The sequence below is a fragment of the Lathamus discolor genome, chromosome 5 (assembly GCF_037157495.1).
Source record: "Lathamus discolor isolate bLatDis1 chromosome 5, bLatDis1.hap1, whole genome shotgun sequence".
NCBI lineage: Eukaryota > Metazoa > Chordata > Aves > Psittaciformes > Psittacidae > Lathamus > Lathamus discolor.
In genome coordinates this window covers 11,306,913-11,329,374 of record NC_088888.1, presented here as the reverse complement: position 1 = coordinate 11,329,374, position 22,462 = coordinate 11,306,913, and the positions used below count along the sequence as shown (strand labels likewise).

At 43.1% G+C, this 22,462-nt stretch overlaps 1 long non-coding RNA gene across 1 annotated transcript; it reads left to right on the top strand.

The window, feature by feature from the left end:
* Window positions 1-112: 112 nt before the first annotated feature.
* On the top strand, window positions 113-22,388 carry LOC136014759 (uncharacterized). Its single transcript, XR_010612856.1, has 3 exons — window positions 113-851; window positions 7,162-7,334; window positions 22,303-22,388. It is a non-coding gene; the product is annotated as an uncharacterized LOC136014759 (long non-coding RNA).
* The last annotated feature ends 74 nt before the right edge of the window (window positions 22,389-22,462 follow it).

The following is a 22,462-nucleotide window of genomic DNA, read 5'->3' as shown; positions in this document are numbered from 1 at the left end:
CTGCAGCAGGGAATGCAGGGATACGGGCGGGACGAGGCGGAGGGGAGGGCGGGGGAGAGGGAGGCCGCGGCGCAACGCGGCACCCCGCGGGGTCGGGTTGGGATGCCGGGCCCCGGACCGACCCACTCGCCAGGCCGGGGGTCCCGCCGGGGCGTTCTACCGTGCTGAGGGGAGCTGCCGCCCAGCCGCGGCCTTCAGACGCCGCTGTTCCCCCTCCGCGGGCAGCCCCCGGCCCGGTTCCCCTCAGCCGGCCCGCACCGCGGGCAGCCCCTGGCTCGGCTTCCCCTGAGCGGGCCCGCCGGCTCGTTTCCCCGGCAGTTAACGTCTCCTATTAGAAAACACGGCCTCATCATGGGGGGTGGTTCCCTCCGTGGTGTTTTAGGCGCAGGGTGATCGCAGAGCCCCAGGTGTGAACGCACACACCTCATGCTTCGAGGACTGAAAACGTGACGGGAAACACCGCGGTTCACAGCGGTTACATCGCCCCGGAGCTCGCCATGCCACACACCGGGGGAATGAGGTTGTTGGGTGTTGAGGCAGGGTGGAAAATGGCAGCTACCCAGCAGCATGCGGTGGCAGTTTTCCTCTGGAAAGGTGTAAGGGATGCGGTGTTTCATTTAGCTGCCATGGGGGATTAAATACCATGTGTAAGTTAACCTGTAACTGCAGTTGGTCTTCCTTCGGAAGTTAGGTGAACGGGGAGGAAGGCAGCACAGCTCCCGGGAGTCATTGGCCATGGGTGAAGTGGAATGTTCTCTGAAACTCCACTGAGTGATGCTGCTGGAGCCCCAGGCAGGGAAGCGGCTCCGGCATCTGCTTCCTCAGTTCAGTAACCAACAGAGCACCCTCAGGTGGGTTTTGCCATAGCAAGCACCTATATAATACATTTTCTTCAACTGGCCTTTTCGTCAAGTTTTATTTTTTTGATATAAAAGCTCAACAGTGTTACATAGCCATAAAAATGAACTATGCGATTAAGCAAAAGTCACAATGCTTTGCTCAGAGCTGCTCAGCTATATCTAAACTGACTGATGTGAAGCTAGAGAGGACAGTGGCTCCTGCCCGGTGAGAGTGAAGAGGCAGAGCAGATGAGATGTGGGGCTGGAAGAGCCTGATTTCTATCGCTGAGGCTGGGAAGGGGACACACCAGCTTGGGCAACAGGCTTTGAAGGAAGAAACTCTTCTGCCAATTCTTGGTGAATAAAGAAATGTGCAGAGACTAATTCTAAAAGGTTTTTATGCAGAAACCCTCCAAGAAGTGTTACTAGGAACTACTAACAGTATAAGTGAGCTTGTGATGGGTAGAAGATAGGATTAAACTGAAAGCACAAGGACAAGGAAAGGGTTCCATCTCCATGCTGGGGTACACCCTTGGTGTGACAAGAGCACTACCCAAAGATCTGAGATGCTGCTGGTCTACTGAAGCTTTCATTGAACAAATCACCCTGTGGCAGGAGCCCACTCCGAAGCTGTGGCACGCAGGCAGTTTTACAGCGAGATGGAGGTATTTCCTGCTCATTCTCCGCTGAACTTGTGGACGTCAGGATTGAAGCTGAGGGTGGGGGATGCCTGATGACGGCAGTAAAAGTAAATTGCTAATGCCGGGGTAGATGGACCAGATCAGATAGCACTTCCTACAGGGGTTGGAGACACGTTGGCCAAGTTCATCCTGAACATACATTAACCGTTAATAGCATTGCAGGGGGAAAAAGGAGACAAAGGGTTAAAGAGATGTTAGCTCCTTGGACTTTGGCACCACTTGGTAGGGAAGTGAGCTAAAGAACCGCTGCCAGAGATATGATGGGTGTGGATATTTCACTTATTTACTTATGTTACTGTGTTTTCCTCAGCCAACAATAAAGTCTTTCCTTGTTTTAATTGCAGACCAAGTATTTGCAAACAAGGAAGGATACCTAGCAAAGGCACTCACTTTCCCTATATTGCTGGTTTTAAAGCCAAACCCTTGTTTCTGTCAGCACCAGTTGACAGAAGTTGCACATCAAGCCAGTTCTTTTCAGCATGCTTTCAGCTCCAGTGAGGCAACAAGAGGCACACGACACATTTTTCTGTTAAAACTGTGCCATGTAAGCTGCAGTTGAACACAAAAAACAGGAATTATTTGTTCTTTGATCATTTGATCAGAGTCCAAAAATATCTAGGCGGTCCCCGTGACAAGTGGTGATACACCCACTGGGCTGTAGTCAGCCGTCCTGTCACAGAAGCTGTGAGGAATAGGTAATACCAACAATGACTAGCGGCGTTTTTATCTGCTGGGAATTATCTACATACCAGATGAGTAACTCTCACAACACCCCCATGAGATGGAAACATATTTCCCTCTGTTTTATAGTAAAGACTGCAAGAGAAAATTTAGTCCAGAATATTTGGAAAACCATCAAAAGAACTTAGTGTAATACTCAGAAACTCCTTCCGTCTTGTATGTTCTGTCACTCAGACAGACCATGTCCTAAAATTGCACCTGAGTTGTGCAAACATACCCCAGTATCTTTCATAATTATCATGTATTTGTTTCAACTTGTTCTCATTGTAATAATATCACCATGCCTCTTGCTGCTTAGCTTTACAAATGTTTATGGTACCTAAAAAGTGACTAAAGATAATAAGGAATTTATAGCTTACAGTAAATTAAGCAAGCTGATAGCAACACAGAGAGTAGTGGGGAATGAGGAGGATAAGCCTGAAACAATACAGTTTATGTATTAGCAATGTGTGTATTGAGTGTTGCATACTGAATGTTGGTATAATAGAATAAACAGCCTTTTCTCTCCAGGGACATGAGATTTGTTGGTTTGGGTGAAATATTGTACTTACCTAGTTTTGGCACACGAACCATTTCTAAAGTCGAGCGGGATCCCATATGTGTCCCAGCAGGTGAATAAATGCTTGTGAATCAAGAGTGATGCTTATGTGTTGACAGAATTTTGCATCCAGGCTTTTCTGTTGTCCAGAGCTGCACTTTGTAGACACAGGTCGTTTGTACTGACCTTGTAGTTCATCTCCCAAGGAAAATTTGGACAGCAGTCTGTACAAAAAAAGCACTGGCACCTAACTTAGAGAACGTGTGTTTTGATACTTGCTGGTACTGTTTGGAAAGGGGCCCTACAGCTGTCATTTGGACTACAGTAAGAACTTAGGTTACTCCAAGAGACTGCAGGTAGCTACAGATGGAGCACACATCAGTGGCACGCTAGGATGACACTGAAGGCTTGCATGTGTGACATGAGCAAAAGTTGTTCTGGTAGCGTTGTAGTCTCACATAGATCTTACTACTGGGCAAACTTAATCCTAGCAACCAGACAGAGAAGTCTCTTCACTGAATCTGATGACTATTGCAGAACTCAATTAGTCAGTACTCAGTACCTATAATAATGTATTTAGTAGCATGCTTTAGTGTGTTTAAAGACTTGTAAATTTATTGTTCCTTTCCTCTCTAAGTTGTCTTGCTAAGACCTGTTTCTCCTGTGAGGTCTACAGACAAGTCCAAGTACAAGCACTGAATGGTACTTGGCAAAACAATGCTTATTATTTACCTAATCCCAAAACAATGATCATAAATGTGTATGCATGTCTAGAAATTGTAAATATGGCAACATCTTTCCCTTCCCTCGTGCTTCTTTTATTGGTCTTTAGAGTCTTATTTATAGTCTTAAAGGTTTTCTGGGAATGGCTGAACTGACTAATTTTACCTCAGAGAAAATTGCATCACACTGATCTCACTACACTGGTTCTCTATCAGCCTCCCCTGGCTTTAGTCTTCATTTTAAATTAATGAGAACATGGCCACCATCAGGATACAATTTTCTGTGAAGAATGAAGGGCTTTTGGCTCTGCAGAAGTGTCCAGGGGTGCCATGCTTGAACAGAAACAGCATAGCCTCTGTGATTAAAGAAGAGGAGAGGAAGCAATGAAAGTACATTTATAGCTGTGTGAAATTGCTATTATTTTGATTCTTGCTTTAATGATGCAAACTAGGAACTGACCAAAATCACATCCCATGCTGGCCTCCAAACAGGATCCTGTTTGCACTCTGACAGTGCTGTTTTATTTCTCAATATTTTGGGGTTTTTTCCTGTAAAAGTGGAACCACATCTGCCAGAGCTCCTAGAGATGCTGTAAAGCTCAGTTAGCATCTGTGTAGCAATCTGGGATTCCTTTTACTTTCCCTTCTTCAATAACATAAATCTAAGACTGTTCTTTTCTCTCTTGTTTTTGTAGTCTATAATGTTTGCAATTTTTTAAGCCCTTAGTCCCTCCATAGTCCAGTTCTCTCCTGTGGATTGCTCTATCTATGCTGAAGTGTTCTTCCAATGTCTCCTGACATAACACTGTGTTACGCCACCTTCAAAAGTTGAACTCTCTTCAAGATAGTTCAGTCGCTTAAATGAAGCTATTTAATGAGGTAAAACTTTCTCAGGTCAAGTGGCTTTTCAAACTGAAGAGTTCTCAGGAAGACCACGTGTTTATTTGTGAAACTGGATGGATGCAACTTTCTGCCATGGCCACAGGAGGCATGGCAAGAATATCCATTGATTCAAAAGAAAAGTGGATACATTTACAATATTTGGCTGAAGCCTATACAAAACTAGCATTGCCTATCTTAAAACTGCAATAACTCAGCATGAGAGCTGCTTCTAACCCTGCTGTCTTTCTACTGATGATAATCAAGGCTTTTGATATCTGTTCCTCTAAAACTAGTACCTCTAGTAATGGTGAACACCCAATAGTGTATTATGAATGTTTTTTAAAAAGGGTATGCATAGAGATGAATGTGAGGACCTAACTGAAAGTAGTTTAAGGGAAAATGTAATGAGCTGCTGCTGTCACGTAAGTAACAATGATGGAAGAGAAGAGGAGTGAGGAAACTTGTGACCAAGAGATCTTTGACAGGGGAAGGAAACAGGATGAAGTGAGGAAAAGTGGGATAGAGAGGAGGGAAGGAGGGAGTGATGACTAATTTGGAAATCAAATGGGAATGAAGAGTGATTTAGGAAGGGGAAACCAAGGGCAGGGAGTTTGGTGAGAGAGTGGGAGGGAAGCTTGTGAAGAGGGAGAGGGGGGAAAAAACCTTACTTGTAAAAAATAGCACTTAGACAAAAACAAGTCCAGCAAGAAGCATAACTCAGAATGTGAGCCCAGGTTGGATTGAGCTGGATTAGTTTAACCTTAGAGAAGAGCTCAGAGCACCCAGATCATTGCAGAAGGGAGTGAAAGAGATCGCACACTGGTCTGGATTTCTCCAAGGTTGTGGAGTTTTCTGATTAGAAGTCTGACCAGGTTTTGTTTTAAAGTAGTGCTTTGGTTTATTTGGATTTTAATTGAAAGAACATTGATATGTTGAAAACAGCAGTGCCTCTATTTTACATGTTACTTATTTTTAACTTTAGAATTGCAAAACAGCAACAAGGCTCTAAAATACGTATTTCATTGGGGAAACAGATACAAACAACGATGACACTAGCAATTCAAGCAGATGTCAGTGTTTTAATCAGAGATAGGACACTTAATGTAAGGAGACACTTCCATCATGGTCTGTGAATTGAAGGCACAATACCTTGGCTAATCAACAATTGGCATTTTGAGTTTAGTTGCTAGATTTTATTTAGATGGGGAGGCAGCAAGGCCCATTTCTCTCTTCATGGTGTAAATTGCTATCAGTCATCACATTTTAAGCAAGTGATGGCAATGGTGCAGCTAACAGTGACTAGAAAGCGGCACCCTTATGATTTGCCAGTGCTACATTTTGGGGATTGATTCCTTCTGCGATGAGAACTAATAGGAAAATGAAGTGCTCTGTAAAACTTCAGAGACTTATGGAAAGCATTTGTTGTAAATAACGACCTCTTGTCACTCAGCAGGTAGTTTTAGGTCACCTCCCAGAGAGAAGAGGATCTTGAAGAGAAATGGGCAATGGGAGACTATTTCAAAATGTTGCGTAGTCTTCACTCATGATCTCATTCAAGCCAATGCCAGAAAAGCCTCTTGATCTCAGCAAGAACATAAGTGAACTCATAATTCCTTCTGAAACAAACTAAACTGTTTGGACTCAGATTTATGAATGATGAGAGTGGTTTGTATCTTTGCACAATGTCAACTGTTTTTCTTTGTAAACTGTCAGTGCACAAATTAAGAGGATTTAATTACATGGAAAGGTTAGAAGTGTGTTTCCAAGTGGTTTTTTGAGGTAGAGAAAGACAAATATTTGCACTAGTTTAATCAAAAGTGTGAACATAACACTGGCTGAGACCCTCGTGTGTGGGTAGCAGGACCTGTGCGCTGGAAATACTTGTACTTGTGGAATGAGCTGCTGGCCAGCGGCTTCATTTTGTTAATAGTGCTCCCCTGGTGAAGGTAACCTTTCTTATAGAAATGAGAACAAATCTAGCATGGGTGCTCGCTACCTGCATCCGTGCAAGAGGGCAAGGTTAGCAGTGAATCATGATGCAATGGCTTAAACTAACCCAGTTCACCTTGGCCAAAATAAGCTGGGGCTCACTTAGTCCTCCCAAGGCATCAAAAGGAAGGACAGTCTCCATTAGATGTGAAAGACAAGCACCAGAGACAGGGTCAGGGACAGTACCCTCTCCTAATGGGGCACACATGGGTCAGGAAGAGGACATTGCTCTACAGGCACAGTCATTTGCCTGGAGAGAAGCCAAGTAGTTACAGTGAAATTTTCTTAAGGCAAGAGTGTTGCTATGGTCTGCACTAATTCTACTCAATCAATCAAACTGAAGACAAGGACTAAAAATACTAATTAAAAGTAAATGTTTCCAATCAGAGTAAGTTTCAACAACCTGTAACTTGAAAGTTGTTTGGCTGATTTTCCTCAGTTTTTGCAAAAGTGACTGAAATACACGTGGCAGGCTTCAGACTTGAGCAGCTTTCCAAGCCAAAGTTATGATGAAAGGATGGAAATAGGGTGCTATTATGGAAGGTAGCTTCAGCCTTAACCACAGAGATGTCACTGCTTCCCCTTAACATCCCCAAGCTATGCCAAAGCATGCAGTAAGCAAATTAAAATCATCACATGGAATGTGATGTGTAAATGTGTAAAACTTTTGTCAAGTAATGTATTTATCTGTCAAAGAAGCATTAATCATAATACAGCTATATCTCATACCTTTTCTTCCCCATACGTAGAGAGCAGCACAGTTTGCCCAGACAACTGACAACTTATATGTGTGGTGCATCAGGAGGAAACAAGGTCCAGCTGCAGTCATCACCTGGAGTCCAATGTTTGCTGTGATCCACTGGCTATCTCCTGAAGAGGAGTGTTTCATTTCAGAGCCTGTGAAAACTGGGTTTCCATGCAGGTAATGAGAAAAGATTGTGTGAAGGTGCTATAAAGAAAATATTTATATTTTTACAACTCTGGCTATATGACTAGCACAGCTCTGCACAGCAGCAATCCTACAGTTGGTAATCTCACTGCTGTCTCCTACAGGAGGAGGAAATGAGCTGGGCCATGGTTTGTGAGCTTCATCCTTCTCCTGGTTGCAGGCTCTGAAAGACTCAGGGCACAGAGCTGCAGGATGTTGAATTTATTGCTCCCATTTGCTTAAAGGCCTTTCCTAAGACTTAATTCTCTCCCTGCAGTAAAAGTGATAATAATAAAAAGGCCTATGATTCACAGTAAAGCACTGTATCTTGTTTAAGTTAAACAAGTACCTAAGTGCTCTGCTGAACTGGGGCCAAGGGTGGATTACTGAGAGAGCTGGGCAGTCTTCCCATCTCCAGCCAGTTCACCAAGTAGTCTCAGGGTAATCATGGAACTTTTCTGGGGCTTAGTTTCCTGCACATGTTTATCAAAGCATATCTATTCTGACTGGTAAAGATAGAGAGATAATGAGCGAACATGAAAAACTCTCCAGAACATCACAGAAGGGAAAAAATGCTGTAGAGAAAACAGGCTTCTGCATTAGCTACATACTGTATGTTATGTTCTCATTATGATTTTTCTTTAGCCTTTGGATTCTATTCAGTATTTATGAAAAACATTGGGTACCTTACAAGCAGAGAGTCCACTTGCACTTTAAATGGCAAGAGTGTTGTCTGAATCCCACAGAAACCAGTGGAAGAAGATCTAGCACCACACAAAACCAGCAGTCCAGACTGCGTTGCCTTCAAGCAGCCTCATCGTCCTGCCAGCACAGGCCTGCTGTAGGAGGTGAATCCAGCAGATTTTGTCCAGGCTGTTGCCTTCATGTCTTACAGCAGCCAGAAAAATTAACTCAGCCCCCTCTGCAGTGGCTTATTAAAAGGAAACTGTAACAAAGCCTTTGGCAGTCTCTGCCTAGCCTGCACTCAGAGAATTTCCTCTGATCAGATATGGAGGTTTGAAGGCTCTTTTACATTTCTCCAATTCTTACCTGGCAGGAAGAGGCTAGAAAAGGGGCAAGGTGTTACCATCAAGAGCTTTTTATTGCTATGAGAAAGGCCTGGTTACTACATAAGAGTTTGCAAGAACAAGACATTTCTTTTAACACTTTTCTGCTTGGGAATTTATCTTACATTTTACAAAGTTTGAGCAAAATAGCTTGGTGTACTGAACTGCAGGAGAGCTATCCTGAGTACATGTGTTTACTGCATGTTTTGAAACAGAGGAAATTAGCATAAAAATCATCAGTAAGAATAGATTGTGCCAGAATATGAGTTTTGTAGCATAACAAATAGACAGGAAAATATAAACATGCTAAGCCATCCTATGCAAGATAAGAGCTGAGGTAGGTTACTCTCCTGGTTCACAGCTGCTGGCTGATGTTGTAAGCACAGTTGTGAAGACCTTAATATCACATTGCAGCATTGCTTGTGAAACCAGAAAATGCCAATGTTACTTTTTGTGGGGTTTGAGCTACAGTTCTGAAAGAGAATAAGCTCTTTATTTCTTTATAATAAGCGCCATATTTTGTTTATCCATAGATAAAGCAGCACCGTAGCATACTTCTGTTTCTGTGACCTCCTCAAAACCTTTCTGCAGGCATTTCCTGATTCCTGAGTTCTGTAGATTTAGAACCAAAACTGACTGAAGAGCAGTGAGTATCAGTGATATTTCCTTTTAATATTGCACACGCACGGGTCAGGCCAGCAGGAATTAACACGGACTGAAGTAACTTTTTGCTCAGGTTCCCCTTTCTGCAAGGATAAAATTCCCAAATTCTAATCTCACCCGCAGTTCTGGCTCCCTTTCTGTGCGTATAAGGCATGAGGTAGCTGGGGCCAATGTACAGACAAAGGATTAGCACCCATGGGGAATGAGCTGTTTTCAACTCCCCCTGCGTAACTGTGGATTTGAAGGCTTATTTCCTTACCTCTTTTGCGGTAAGTGAAGAGGAAAATCTAGTCGACCAATAAAAGTAATGGAAATACCATCAACGGGAAGGGGTTGTGGAAAAGGTGCTTGTGGAAAGGGGGATGTAACTAGGATGTATCCTATGTGAGGAGCTTGCAGGACCCATCCTCCCATCTTTGCCAGGTTTGCATAGGAGACAGCAAGCGGTACAAGTGCATTCTGGTGATTTCCAACCATGGAAGAGATCTCCTGAGCTGTTAATCAGCTGCTATGACAGACCACCTTTACCTGACCCAAAGCTGCATGCAAGCAGGCAAAAAGAATTGGATAATTTAAAAACTGACCCTTGTGAGCTCCTCCAGGGCATGATGGGTGGGAAGATCTTAATCCTGACAGGCAGTGAGTCCAAGATTTGCCAGCCCTTAGCTGAAAACAAACTGTTTAGAGAAGACTTAATGCAGGGACAAATCTTTAGACAGAAAGAGCAAATTCAAAAGATAAGCAATGATGTTTAAGACGTAACAATTCAGTTGCAGAAAAAAATACGCTGCAAATGCAGGCCATGTCCACTAAGTGCATTGTTCAGCTAGTATGGAGATTGGTCTTGGAGCTAATGAAAAAGGATATGATTCATCCTTTACTGAAGCTGCACTAAAATTTCTCATGAAATGATAAACATTATTACGTGCATTACATCAAAGTGTATACTCCATCAACACCGTGAAGTCTGTTGCTTAGAGAATACATAGTGTGTAATTACAATACCACTGAAGAATACAGCTTATGTGTTTAGGTATGCCAGCTGTCCAACTGCACTTCAGGATCTTTCAGCATATCCATTACATTTGCATATGGTATATGTAAATTAATACATCCTTAACTCGTACCTATTTCTGTATGCAGAGATGTAGTATGCAAGTATATACATGTATACATATATAGGTATGATATAAGCACATATTCATTCAGAACATTTTAATATAGTTAAAACACTGTGCCAAAAATGTACACCATCTGTTTTCAATCAAAATAGCCTATTTCAGAGGAAGGGAGTGTTGTCTGCTGATCAGAGTAGGGGAACTAAAGAGTCAGGACTCATGGATTCCATTCCTGAATCTGCCAGGACTTGGCTGCATGGTTTTGACAAGGTCTCTGACTCCTGTGTACCTCGCTCTCCTCATCTGCAGAATGGAGCAGTATCTACTCACAGGATGTTGCAATGGAAGAAATAATTAGTGTATGCTTGGGAAAATGTATAAGTTCTTGTTATATCATCATGGTATGTTTGAAGAACAGAATTTAATTGAGAAGTACAGTACAGGGTTTGTTTCAAAAGACATATATAGCAGCTATGTGTATAATTACAGCTATTTGTACACACATGGGTAGCCTAATTTTTGAATTATAGTACCCTTAAGAAAGTTAATGGGGAAAAAATGGTGCTCAACACTGCGAACCCAGCCAGTACTGTAAAAGTATTCACACTCTATTGAACAGGGTTTCCACGGTGACAGCTGTACACCAGTGGATGAAATACTTGCTGTACCTAATTTTCAGCTTGAAATAGGAAAGTACAAATGGGTATTGGGATTTTCTGGCAGGTTCCCTGCAGAGAAAGCCTAGCGCTACTGAAGACAATGACAATACTCCCTATTAACGTAATTAGGACAAGATTTCACCCCATCTGCTTCTCTAGCCTCAGTGCATCCCTTTCAGGAATACAGCAGGAACTGATCAGCCCATCCCAAAGTGCTTCCTCTTGGGCATGTTGCCCACATTTGCACCTCAGCACAGGGCAATGTCTTATCCTGGTGCGTTGTGCAGGGCAGCATAGCCTGGATTTGGTGGGAGTGCTCCAGGTGTCATAGCAGGCAGAACAGTGAGCGTGCTCCTTGCTCCTGGTCTCCCACCATCCTCACCTGCCCATTCCCAAACTCCTTTGGTTCCCCCATAGTGCGCACATCTGTGGGGTCTTATGGCTGTGCCTTGCCACTGGAGAGAGATCAGAGGCGCTTTCCGTCAGGATGAGAAATACCATGTAACAAATGGCATAAATGCAGCAGCTGCGAAGTGTTGGGGAGGAAAAGAAACAGTGTTTGTACGTCAGGGTTTTCCTGGCTGCCAGTACGGAAGTGGCAGTGAGAGAAATCATGTGTGCTGAGTGCCACTTATGTATTCTGCAAACTGAGGCATTCTAGTGTGTGATAAATATTTGATGTAAATATGAATGTATTTCAACATCTACATCTTTGTCACCAAGAAAAATGGGCTGAGCTCGTTTGGTTTGGTGGTTTTGGCAGCTGCTGTTCTCCAGGTTGCACCTCATATCTCACTAGAGTGATGTTGCTTAAGTACAGCTCCAGAAATGCACTTAGGATCTTACAATATACACACCTAAAATAAGCCAGTTGCTCATCCAAGTGGGTTGGTATAGTGACATATGTAATAAGAGGGTAGACTTAGATTAGATATTAGGAAAAAATAGTTCACTTTGAGGGTGGTGAGGCACTGGCACAGGGCGCCCAGAGAAGCTGTGGCTGCCCCATCCCTGGCAGTGCTCAAGGCCAGGTTGGATGGGGCTTTGAACGACCTGGTCTAGTGGAAGGTGGTCCTGCCTGTGGCAGGGGGTTGGAATTGGATGAGCTTTAAGGTCCCTTCCAATCCAAACCATTCTATGATTCTGTAATAAAGCAAGGAAAAGTCAAGGCAATATGGATCTCATGACTATTAAGTGGATTTACAGGTTTGTCAGTCCAGGAAATGCTTTTACCTAAATTAGTGGACAGTGTGCAATGTAAATTTATGTTGGAGAGACAAAACAGTTGATTCAAACACCAGTTTCTCAGAGTTATGTCTTAGTGTTTGAGATCTTAACAAAAGTTGGCATCTTCTGTCTTTGTAGATATCTGCTCTTTGGATCCCACCTGCTATATTTTAAAGAAAGGGTGTGTATTCCTGTGGTGCCTAAGATATACTTTGTAAATGCAGCTTTCAAGCCTCTTTCAAGCCTACAGAGGTTTCCATCATATGTATGTGCTATATTCATTTTCAGCTGCCTCAAGTCAGAGTGTTGAAGATAACAAACTTGCTAACCAGGACAGACAACCCCATGTACCAGTACAGGTTGGGGGTTGACCTGCTGGAAAGTAGTGAAGGGGAAAGGGACCTGGGGGTCCTGGTGGATAGGAGGATGACCATGAGCCAGCAATGTGCTCTTGTGGCCAAGAAGGCAAATGGCATCTTAGGGTGCATTAGAAAGGGAGTGGTTAGTAGGTCAAGAGAGGTTCTCCTCCCCCTCTACTCAGCCTTGGTGAGGCCGCATCTGGAATATTGTGTCCAGTTCTGGGCCCCTCAATTCAAGAAGGACAGGGAATTGCTTGAAGGAGTCCAGCGCAGAGCCACAAAGATGATTAAGGGAGTGGAACATCTCCCTTATGAGGAGAGGCTGAGGGAGCTGGGTCTCTTTAGCTTGGAGAAGAGGAGACTGAGGGGTGACCTCATCAATGTTTACAAATATGTAAAGGGTAGGTGTCAGGATGATGGAGCGAGGCTTTTTTCAGTGATATCCAGTGATAGGACAAGGGGCAATGGGTGTAAACTGGAGCATAGGAAGTTCCACGTTAACATCAGGAAGAACTTCTTTACTGTAAGAGTGACAGAGCACTGGAACAGGTTGCCCAGGGGGGTTGTGGAGTCTCCTACACTGGAGATATTCAAGGCCCGCCTGGACAAGTTCCTGTGTGATGTACTGTAGGTTACCCTGCTCTTGCAGGGGGGTTGGACTAGATGATCTTTTTAGGTCCCTTCCAACCCTTGGGATTCTGTGATTCTGTGATTCTGTGACTTCAGTTCTTGAACTTCTGTAAAATGAGATTCCTCTTTAAAGGAGGTACAGTTACCAGCCAAACGAGACAACAGCTTCTCATTTCAGGCTACCAGTGACACAAAGAAGCAACTAGGGAGACTGAAGCAGGGAAGGAGGGTAGGGTTTGATGGAAGGGGACCAAGGGTCTAAATCCTGCTTTCTGCTTTGGGGAAGCAGAGGGGAGGAAGAGAAGGAGATGAACCTAGGAGATGCATCTCTTGTGTGCAGTGAATGAGAGCTGTTCTTTCAATTGGTTCAATGCAGTAAACTCGTACAAATGCACCAGAGGCTCTTCTTATGCACACACTTGGGAAGAGAGGGGTTTTGCTGTTATAGCCCATTTGTTTTTCTGTCTGTCTACTGTGACTTCTAGCGGGGAGGCATGAAATCAGGCTGTATTGCCAAATACAAGTATCAGCCAGTTCTGGGGCTGGGGCCAAGAGGCAGCGATAGGGAGCTGGTGAAGATTGCTGCCTCTCAGCATGCCCTGCGTGGAGGGCAGAGGATTCCTGGGTCTGACCCTGACCAGTCAGGAAGAGGATGAGGAGGCTGAGCCAGGCAACCCAGCTCCCTGCAGAGGCCATAGCCCCAGTGCAGACAAGGGCTTGCCTTGGCTTTGAGGACACTCATCTGACCCAAATAACAAGGATTTCACATGTTGCCAAATGCACAGGACATGTCAACAAATGCATAAAAATGTTTGGTTTACCACCAGATTTTTGGTTATGAAAAATAATTAAGAATCTGGAAAGCAATAAACTGCAGATATTTTACCCTGGAGTCCCAAAGAACGCGACTCTTAAAGGACGTATCACTCCCTAAACCCAAAAATTGTTCTGCAGCCTGTTGGCGATGGAATTCTCAGGGCTTTGTAACTGAAATATGCTTTGTTCTGTTTTGTAATACCCTTCCACCGTATTCAGGGACTATTCTTGACAGTGTCCGGAAAGGCCTTATGACTTCAGTTTTTGCAAACTCCGCCTCAGAAGAGGAAATTCTGCATTGATTTAAGATGCAGCTTGTCAATGTCTTTTTAACTACAGAAACCTGCAGTTGTTACAAGCTGTAAGGCAGCATTACCAGCACCCAGGTTAAGATGGATCCAAAAAGAGGAGATGCTCTTGAATGTTTTATACATAAATGCACAGCACTGGCTTTGCCACTCTTAGGTGGATGCAATGGCCTGACATAATTAACAGCTGTTGTGTCAGTGTTTGGAAGATTAAGTCATCACAATATACCACAATATTTTCTGCTCAGGGGTTGAATTGAGCTATTATGTACTGATCTTGTTTTCCAGTTTCTGCTGCTATCTGTGTTGAGCTCTTTCTCACACATGAATTGCAAAAGCAAGGCTTGAGGCAAACAATGCTTGATGCTGCAGCTAATGTTCAAGAGTAGTATGTGTGCCACGTGTGATTTGAGTCTCACGTTGGGATGAATGTCCAGCTTCTGCTTTTGCTTTGTTACAGTTCCTCAGTGTCTGCACTGTGGCAAGAAACACCTCAGGTGAGGCAGAGCAGGGCAGACTTGCTATGTCAAGCATGAAGCTTCTGCTATTGTTACAAAGAAAATGGAACAATATGCACTGAGAGTGCCGGCGCACTCCAAACCACAGCCCTCCTAGACTTCTCCTTCTTCCAAGTCTGATGGGGATCCAGATGCAAAGGAACTTTTCCAATAAAGCAGACCTTGGCTCTCAGTGCTTCGTGCTGCAGAGAATTATGCAGTTTCTGAAATTTTTCTTTGAGAACATTTGTTTTCCCGATGGTGTTACTTCATGGACTCTATTTACTTTTTCCATTTTGTTCATAGTTACCAGTGCGTCTATTTTCATAGTCATGCTCTAGAAACAGAAGTTCCTTTCCCTCCCTCAACTCTATCCTTGTAACCCTCACCAAGAAGCTGAAGCTTAACACCTCATTTGGATAATAATTCCTGCCCACCTTCTCCCTCCTTCCATTTCACTTGTCCCTTTATTAGATTAGCTATAGAGAGGGAAGTGCTAACGGATGCTTTCTAAAAGCTTTGAAAAACACCATAACGAAAGGAGCCAAGTGAGAAAACAGAACATTTGGCGCCAGTAATGGAACACAAAACCTTTTACCTTTGTCCATGGATTTGAATCCAACCCAGCTCAGTAACAGCCCAGGTTGTTAACATGTCAAGGTTATGTGGTAGCCTGAAATAGTTCAAGTGCTTAGTCCATTTCATCAAGTGTGGGACACAGAACCCTGGACTCCAGACACAGTCTTGAACTTAATCCACTTCAGTTCTTACTGTTGGGGCAGTGTGGTTGCCTGGGTAGAAATAGTCCATGCTGTCAGCCAGCAAAGAAACGGTCAGGTAAAGTAGTGCTGCCTCATCATGTTGGCCATGCTAGTGGTAGGGAATGGTGAGGAGTCAGTGGACTGTAAGGAGACAGTTCTGTCTTTCAGAGGCACAGGAGCTATGCTGTGTGCAACACATGGGAGCCTAGCAGTGCCCTGGAGTTAGTAAAGAAATGAACAGCACTTCCAGGAGGCCCTGGCATTTGAAGCTAGCTCCCTTGATGCTTTTTCTGTGGAAGATACAAGAAGAAAGACCCTTGTCTTCTCTAAAGAATCTGGCTTCCAGAGACTGTTGTAGAGTTGTTACCCAATAGGCTGCTGTCTAGTGTGTGGCTAGTGCACACTGTGCAGCAGAAGTGTACCCTTTAAACAAGGCTTCTCTAGTGTGTCTTTGCATCTGGCTTGCTGGGAACTCCTCCAGAAATGTATTGATACAGGCATGTGCGTGGGCACAGAGGAGTTGCAGGGCAGGGCAGAAAGGCAAGCCCAATTCCACACAGTGCTGTGGGCTCATCCGAGTGGTGTGGGAGCCCTCCAGCCCAAACAACACTGGTGCCGGGGATGCTCAAGGTCTCACAAAAACAGGCTCCAAAACAATGTGAAACAGGACTCAGGCTGGGCTTTAAAAGTGTTAGGTTCACTTCATGCTGTGTTCCCAGCAAGAACTATTTGTCAGTAATAGATCTTCCTAGCCTAAGGATGTTCCAGTTACGTGTCAGCTTTATGCAGCTTTTCTTCTTCATATCCGTCTTTGTTGCCAACATAGCAAGAGGCTTTTCCAAAGAGTTTTGTTGGAGGAGGAGGGCTACCACCATTCTTGCCCCATTGTGGTTAATTTATCTTTGGATAGAGCAGGACCAAGGCAGTGCAGAGGAAGGAAAGGTTAAAATGATTTAACAGGTGCATTTTAGTAGCCTTGGATATGTGCATCTCTTTCATAGAATCATAGAATGGTCTGGGTTGGAAGGGACCTTAAAGCTCGTCCAGTTCCAACCCCCTGCCATGGGCAGGGACACCTTCCACTAAACCAGGTTGCTTCAAGCCCTGTCCAGCCTGGCCTTGAACACTGCCAGGGATGGGGCAGCCACAGCTTCTCTGGGCAGCCTGTGCCAGTGTGTCCTAATATCTAATGTAAATCTCTCCTCTTTCATTTTAAGGTCATTTAAAGCCTTTCAAGGAAACAGCTGCATAAAGATATTCCTGAAGGTCCTGCCTTCTGCACGAAGAGGCCTGCTCCCTTGCAGATCAAGTCTGTGTCTCTTGCAGATTCTGTGGTATCCCATGAGGTGTCTCTTTTCATGATGGGAGAGCCCTAGTAAAGTATTTTGGCCAGCTTTGCCCAAAACTTAGTCTGTGTGAATGCCCTGTCCAGTTTGGTTGGAATTTTCTGCTGGATTAGAAACTGACATCCAAGCAAGGCACCTCATCTGATCTGATTTCCCTTGCTCCCTTTACAGCAGAGGCTAAATCCAGGATGGGACTGTAGTTTTTTCTTGAGAAGGACAGAACTTGCTTTCAGCTTCTTGCAGCATATAATGTATGTAGAGTGGCTCAGGAACAACTCCAATTAAACTAAATGTTTCCTCTATGTAATGATCCATTCGCGACAGTAATTTATCACTATTAACATTTAGAATTTATTTCTAGAACTGATGTTTTAAAGTATGATTAATCTTCAACAAGATTAAAATAATTGCTTGGAACATTTTAACAGACTTTGCCAGGTGACAAATTTGTGAATGTCAAATTACCATCAGGGTTTCAAAATGCACTCACTTGCTGTTTCTGCAAGTGCAAAACAATCTTCAATAATAAATGCAAAATGTCAGTGCTACCATCTATCAGCGCAGAAATTGTCTTCAAAAATGTTGTTAGCTGTGCTCTTAAACTTTTTCAGGAGATCTGGAAGCAGGGTTATTTATCACGTATGGAGTCTACTTTTGTGAGATCTCACAGTATTAGAACCCTAGGAAGTGAGTTTCTCTGTTGTATTTGAGTTTATGAGCTTGAGTTCAATCCTCTGTTATTCCGCAACTCTGTTATTCTGTAACTCTTTGACTTGTACATGTCGCTTCCCATCACTCCTTGTGCGCTGTAGTTATTCATGTCCCCCAGAGCAGGATATTCACATTGGACTGATTTGGAAACCATATTTAGGGCCAATTATCCTAGTGCTTTATCCATCAGCTTCCATGGGCAGGAGGTTGAGACATTTTTCCGTATTAGTTCTTTGGAAGCACAAATCTTGCTAGTCCTGAATTCTTATTATCGTTGGTGCAAGTTGTAGCTTTCAACCCTTATGCTATCAGCGAGTGAGATTTTCCTTCCACCCTCTTTTGCTACACAACAGATAAAATCCCAGTCCTTTTCTACCCAGTCAAGCCCTTGTGCTGTCATGTTCTGCAGGAGAAAGGGCAGAGGATCGAGGCTTGCAGATCCTCTGTGGTCACCTCTGACTTCACTGAGTCGACATAATCCACAGTGCTGCTCTGTTTTGGGCAGAACTTTGATCAGCTCTTTCTGCAGAGATAGCTGAATTTTGGTTTGACATCTTGCTGATCTCTGCTGGACTTCCAAACCAGGGTGTGAGTCATGAACTATTCCCTGTAAGGTAAGCTCCACTGGTTTGCGAGCTATAAAAGAAGCCTGTGTTATTTTTAAAGGACAGAATTCTTCTTTCATTCCCTTCTCCCCTCCAGACACTCTCTCTGTTTATTTTTCATCCTGCCCCAAACCTTCTTTGTTTATGTCCTACATTTTGGAAATTTCTTCCTTCCCCTTCATCTATCTGCTTTTTTATTCCGCACGGTTTCTCTGAAGAGGAGAGCAAGATCTGGAAAGAATCAGACATTTACATTGATAATGTTCCAGCCGGATTAGCAAATGTTTGGAAAAGACCTCATGCTTTGGGCACCAACTTCTCTCTGATTGGGGTAAAACACTTTAATGACTGGGGTTATTGCTCAGTAGAGGCTTTTTTCCTTTACAGGATCTGGTGCTAGTTATTATCAAAGACAGATTGCTGGACTGTGTGGACTGACACTGGGCTAGTCCAGTCTGGCAGTTCTCATCTCTCTATCAACGTGAATCCAGACACATTTCAGTCTAAGCTGGGTGTTCTTTTCAATGCATACAGGATAAATAATGAGGTATACTCAGTAAAACTAATTTGACATGAGGAGTAACTGGTGACCTTTGTATCCATCAGCCCATATACTTGCTGAACTGAATCCCCAGTTCCATTGGAAGAGGAGGAGCCACAGAGCTTTCCACATATTTTAAAATATATGTAATCGCAAGCAACAAAGACTTAGCAGAATGCCTCAGTCATCTGGGTTTAGACATAAGGCAAGGTTAAATTTAAAGCCCAGACAATACACTCGCAGCTAACTTTTTGACCTCATTCTGTATGTGGGTTTTCTTCGTTGCAGAGTCCGTGTCATGAGGCTGAGAATGCCAATGCACTTTTCAGAAGGGGAGTTGATCCCTTAGGCACTTATCTAGCTGAACTGAAATAATTGCTTCCTTTCCTCTTGTATTTCTTCAAGGCATTTTTATATGTTGTAGTCGTAGTGTTTCTGTTGACCAGAGCAGGAAGTTGCAGCCAGATTTCAGGGACAAAGCTGATTAACTCTGGTGAAGCTCTAATGCAAATCCCATCCCGTTTAATTCCTTAGCTCGCCTCCACACTGCATGGAATTCCCTCCACACACAGTCCTGCATTGCCAAGTGACACACCATCACCACCAGCCTCACATAAATCTTGTAGAGCTCGGGGCTGCCAGTTCACACTGAACAGTTTTGAGGTGAAATTCTCTTCTCAGTACAAATGACATGTGATGTTCAAGTGCCTCAGAGCTCTGCCAAGCAAAAAGGGCTCATGATTTGGAAGAGGGAACTTAGGGTGGGTGGTTTCTGGGATCTGCTGAAGTGTGCTTATTCTGTTGCCCTTTTAATGTATTACTAAGTGTATTATCAGCTCTGTGTGTGCTTATGTTTGTAACTACACACCTCTGCTTACAGAAGTATGCTCTACTATATGAAATCTGCTCTGATGACACTTGTTAGAATAAAATCAAACTGCTACTGAAGTAGAAATCGTGAGGTTTCTACTGTTTTCGGGAATGATAATCTTTTTCCTGCAAAGACCTTTTATGAGCTGCAGTGAGCTGCTAATTCAGTAGTGAAGACAGTGTAAAAGCAGGAAAAAAAAACCCCAAACCTGTACTGACATCTCTACATCCACATCAGCATGAATTAAACGAGAATTTCACTTCAAACTGTCAAAAGGTTATTAGGTCCTAATAGAAAGACTGACATAGTCACACTTTGACACAGTTCAGGTTAATACTAGCCAGCTGAATTCCACAGACGTCGCCACACCTCTGGGAGCCGCATATTCACAGACAGAGATGGTTTGACCTCATCCAATTTATACACTTGATCTCACGCACTGGAGGTCATCTAAAAATAAGAGATCTGGAGCAGAAGACGGCTAATGCTTCTGAGCCATGGACCAACAAAAGGAGCTCTCCTTCTTCCAGGTTTTTTTCCCCGTACTAGGCTTCAGCTCAAAGCTTCCCTACAATAAAAATATTGGGTTTATCGTAGATCCCCTCAGAATAGATAACTTCGTGCTTAATAAGTCTAAAAGAAGATTTGTCAGCCCTTCATGAGTAACCAGATGTTGGGAAAAGGATGGCGTGTCATTTCCCTGAGCAAACATTCTTGGCATTTGTGCATTTCCTCCCATATCTCCTTCAAAAATGATTGTGTGTAAATTTAGTGCTGGCAAAACTGAGGGCCTGGGAGAAAATGGGTTACTCCATTCATTTGGTAATTATAGTTGGTCAAGGCATGGATTTTCTGTTTTCTGGGAAATTCGACACTGAAATATTACTTTTCCTTCGGTTTCAGGATATTTAAAGCAAAAATATTACCATGAAGCAGAAAATCCAAGTAGCATTGTTTCAGGACCCTTTTTATTTGAAACTTTCAAAGGCTTAGTGTTTCTTTCACAATATTTTTAGTTCTCATTAAATGATGCGACTACTGATAGAAACTTGCTTTTAAATCATTGAATGCCACTCCTACGTACTGGCCTAGAAAACACAAGATGTTTCATTCAGTGCTAAAGAGCATCTGGCAGTATTCTTTTCAAAATGTGTTAAAATAACATATTTCAGTTATCCTAAATCATATTCAATCCTTCAGTTATACAGTAATGTGCCAGTAATAATGGTTCAGTTACTCTAGCATGGCTATTGAAATTAAATGATGGAAAGAAAAAAGTTATTTTTAAGATCAGATTTTAAAAACTGCAGAAACAAAACACTTCCGTATCAGCATTTCCCTGAAAATCTGAAGTGTGATCAATGCAGCTTCACATGTAACAAGATAGTGGATCAAAAATACTTTTAGGATTAGAAAATATTACTTGAAATGTGTGTTTCGATATATAGGTCATTTATCTCTTTATTTCTAGAAGCCTGCTCATGTCCAAAGAGATATTTCATGGTTTATGTAGGTTTATGTGCATTTGGCATTCTCATTCACAGAATTTCCACACAGTCACCTCCAAGATTACTTCTTTCAGTATCCCTATTTTATTGGTAATTTCCACAGAGAGATCAAACAATTCATTTACACGGATGGTGAAATACTAACCATCAAACCTCAGTAAATGAACCCCCCATTTCCTGATTCTACACGTCAGGAATAGAACGGAGATACTACAACATTGCCTATGAAGTGAGAAAGATTTCTGTGAATCACCTATATTGCAAAATGATTGAAGAAAATAGCTCTCTTGGAGCCAATGTTCCATTATCCTCTTCTGAAATGGCACTCATCTTCCTCAGGATTGCGAGCCTGATTTGAAAAGGGTTCAGTGCAGCAAATCTTGTTTGGCTCTGCAGACTTAGTAATGTACTAGCAGGACCATCAGTTGTAAAGATAATTACTCTCTCTTCACTGAAGTAGGCATAACGGAGTGGCAGAAAGGAAGGAATGCCAAGATTGCAACTGATAGGTTATGGCTATTTTTTATGTGTGTGGGACTTTCTCTGCCATGTGATTTTGCACACTGCATAACTTTCAAAAGTCGTATGTCAGAGAGAGCCCCTGCCCAGAGCAGCTCATTAATCCACAACTGCCTCTAGTAACTGCTGTCAGAGAAGAAAAATCAAAGTTAACGGACCAGATTTTGCCCTCTGTTAAAAGTCACTACATTGGACTTTCCAATGTCGTAACCAGGGCTACTGGATCTTTGCCAGGGCTTAAGATGTTCTCATATATTTATATAACCAAATAAATTGAATTTAAAACAATGCACTAGAGCAGAGCATTGATCCTTCAGCTGAAGCTGAATCAGCAATTCTGGTCTGCTGGTTACATCTACAAAATCCATTGAGTCATTAAAATGCAACGGACATGCTTGATTTGGTTCAATGGTTAGCAGGGGAGCACGGCCACCTGGGTGCTGTCCTGATGCCATGTGGCACTCTGGGCAGTATGCTTACCACCCTTTGTGTGTCATTTGGCATCTTTGAAATAAGTTTTTTTATCTTGTAAGATTATAATGATCTTTGGACGAGATATAATGTAATTAATTGAGCTGCTCGAAGTCTCCATCGTTTGGTATCTGCTGCCTGACACTGATTCAGGAGCTCTGGATTCTTTACTCGACAGTTGAACTGAGCCAGGCCAAAAGCACTGCTGAAATACCACACTCAACGTTGCTTTCTACTCTGCACTTTAAAATCCGTTCTTCTTCTTCCATCCTCTTCCCAATGCAGACATTCCTTCCAGTGGGGTACCTGCCGGCAGCCTCCCTTTATCAATCCATTGCCTGGTGACCCACAATGAGCTGTTCGCCCAAGTACAGTTTCCCAAACACTGCAATAGCCGCTCCTACGGTAAGTTTAAGGCGATGCTGCCCTCTCCTGTTCACTCTTG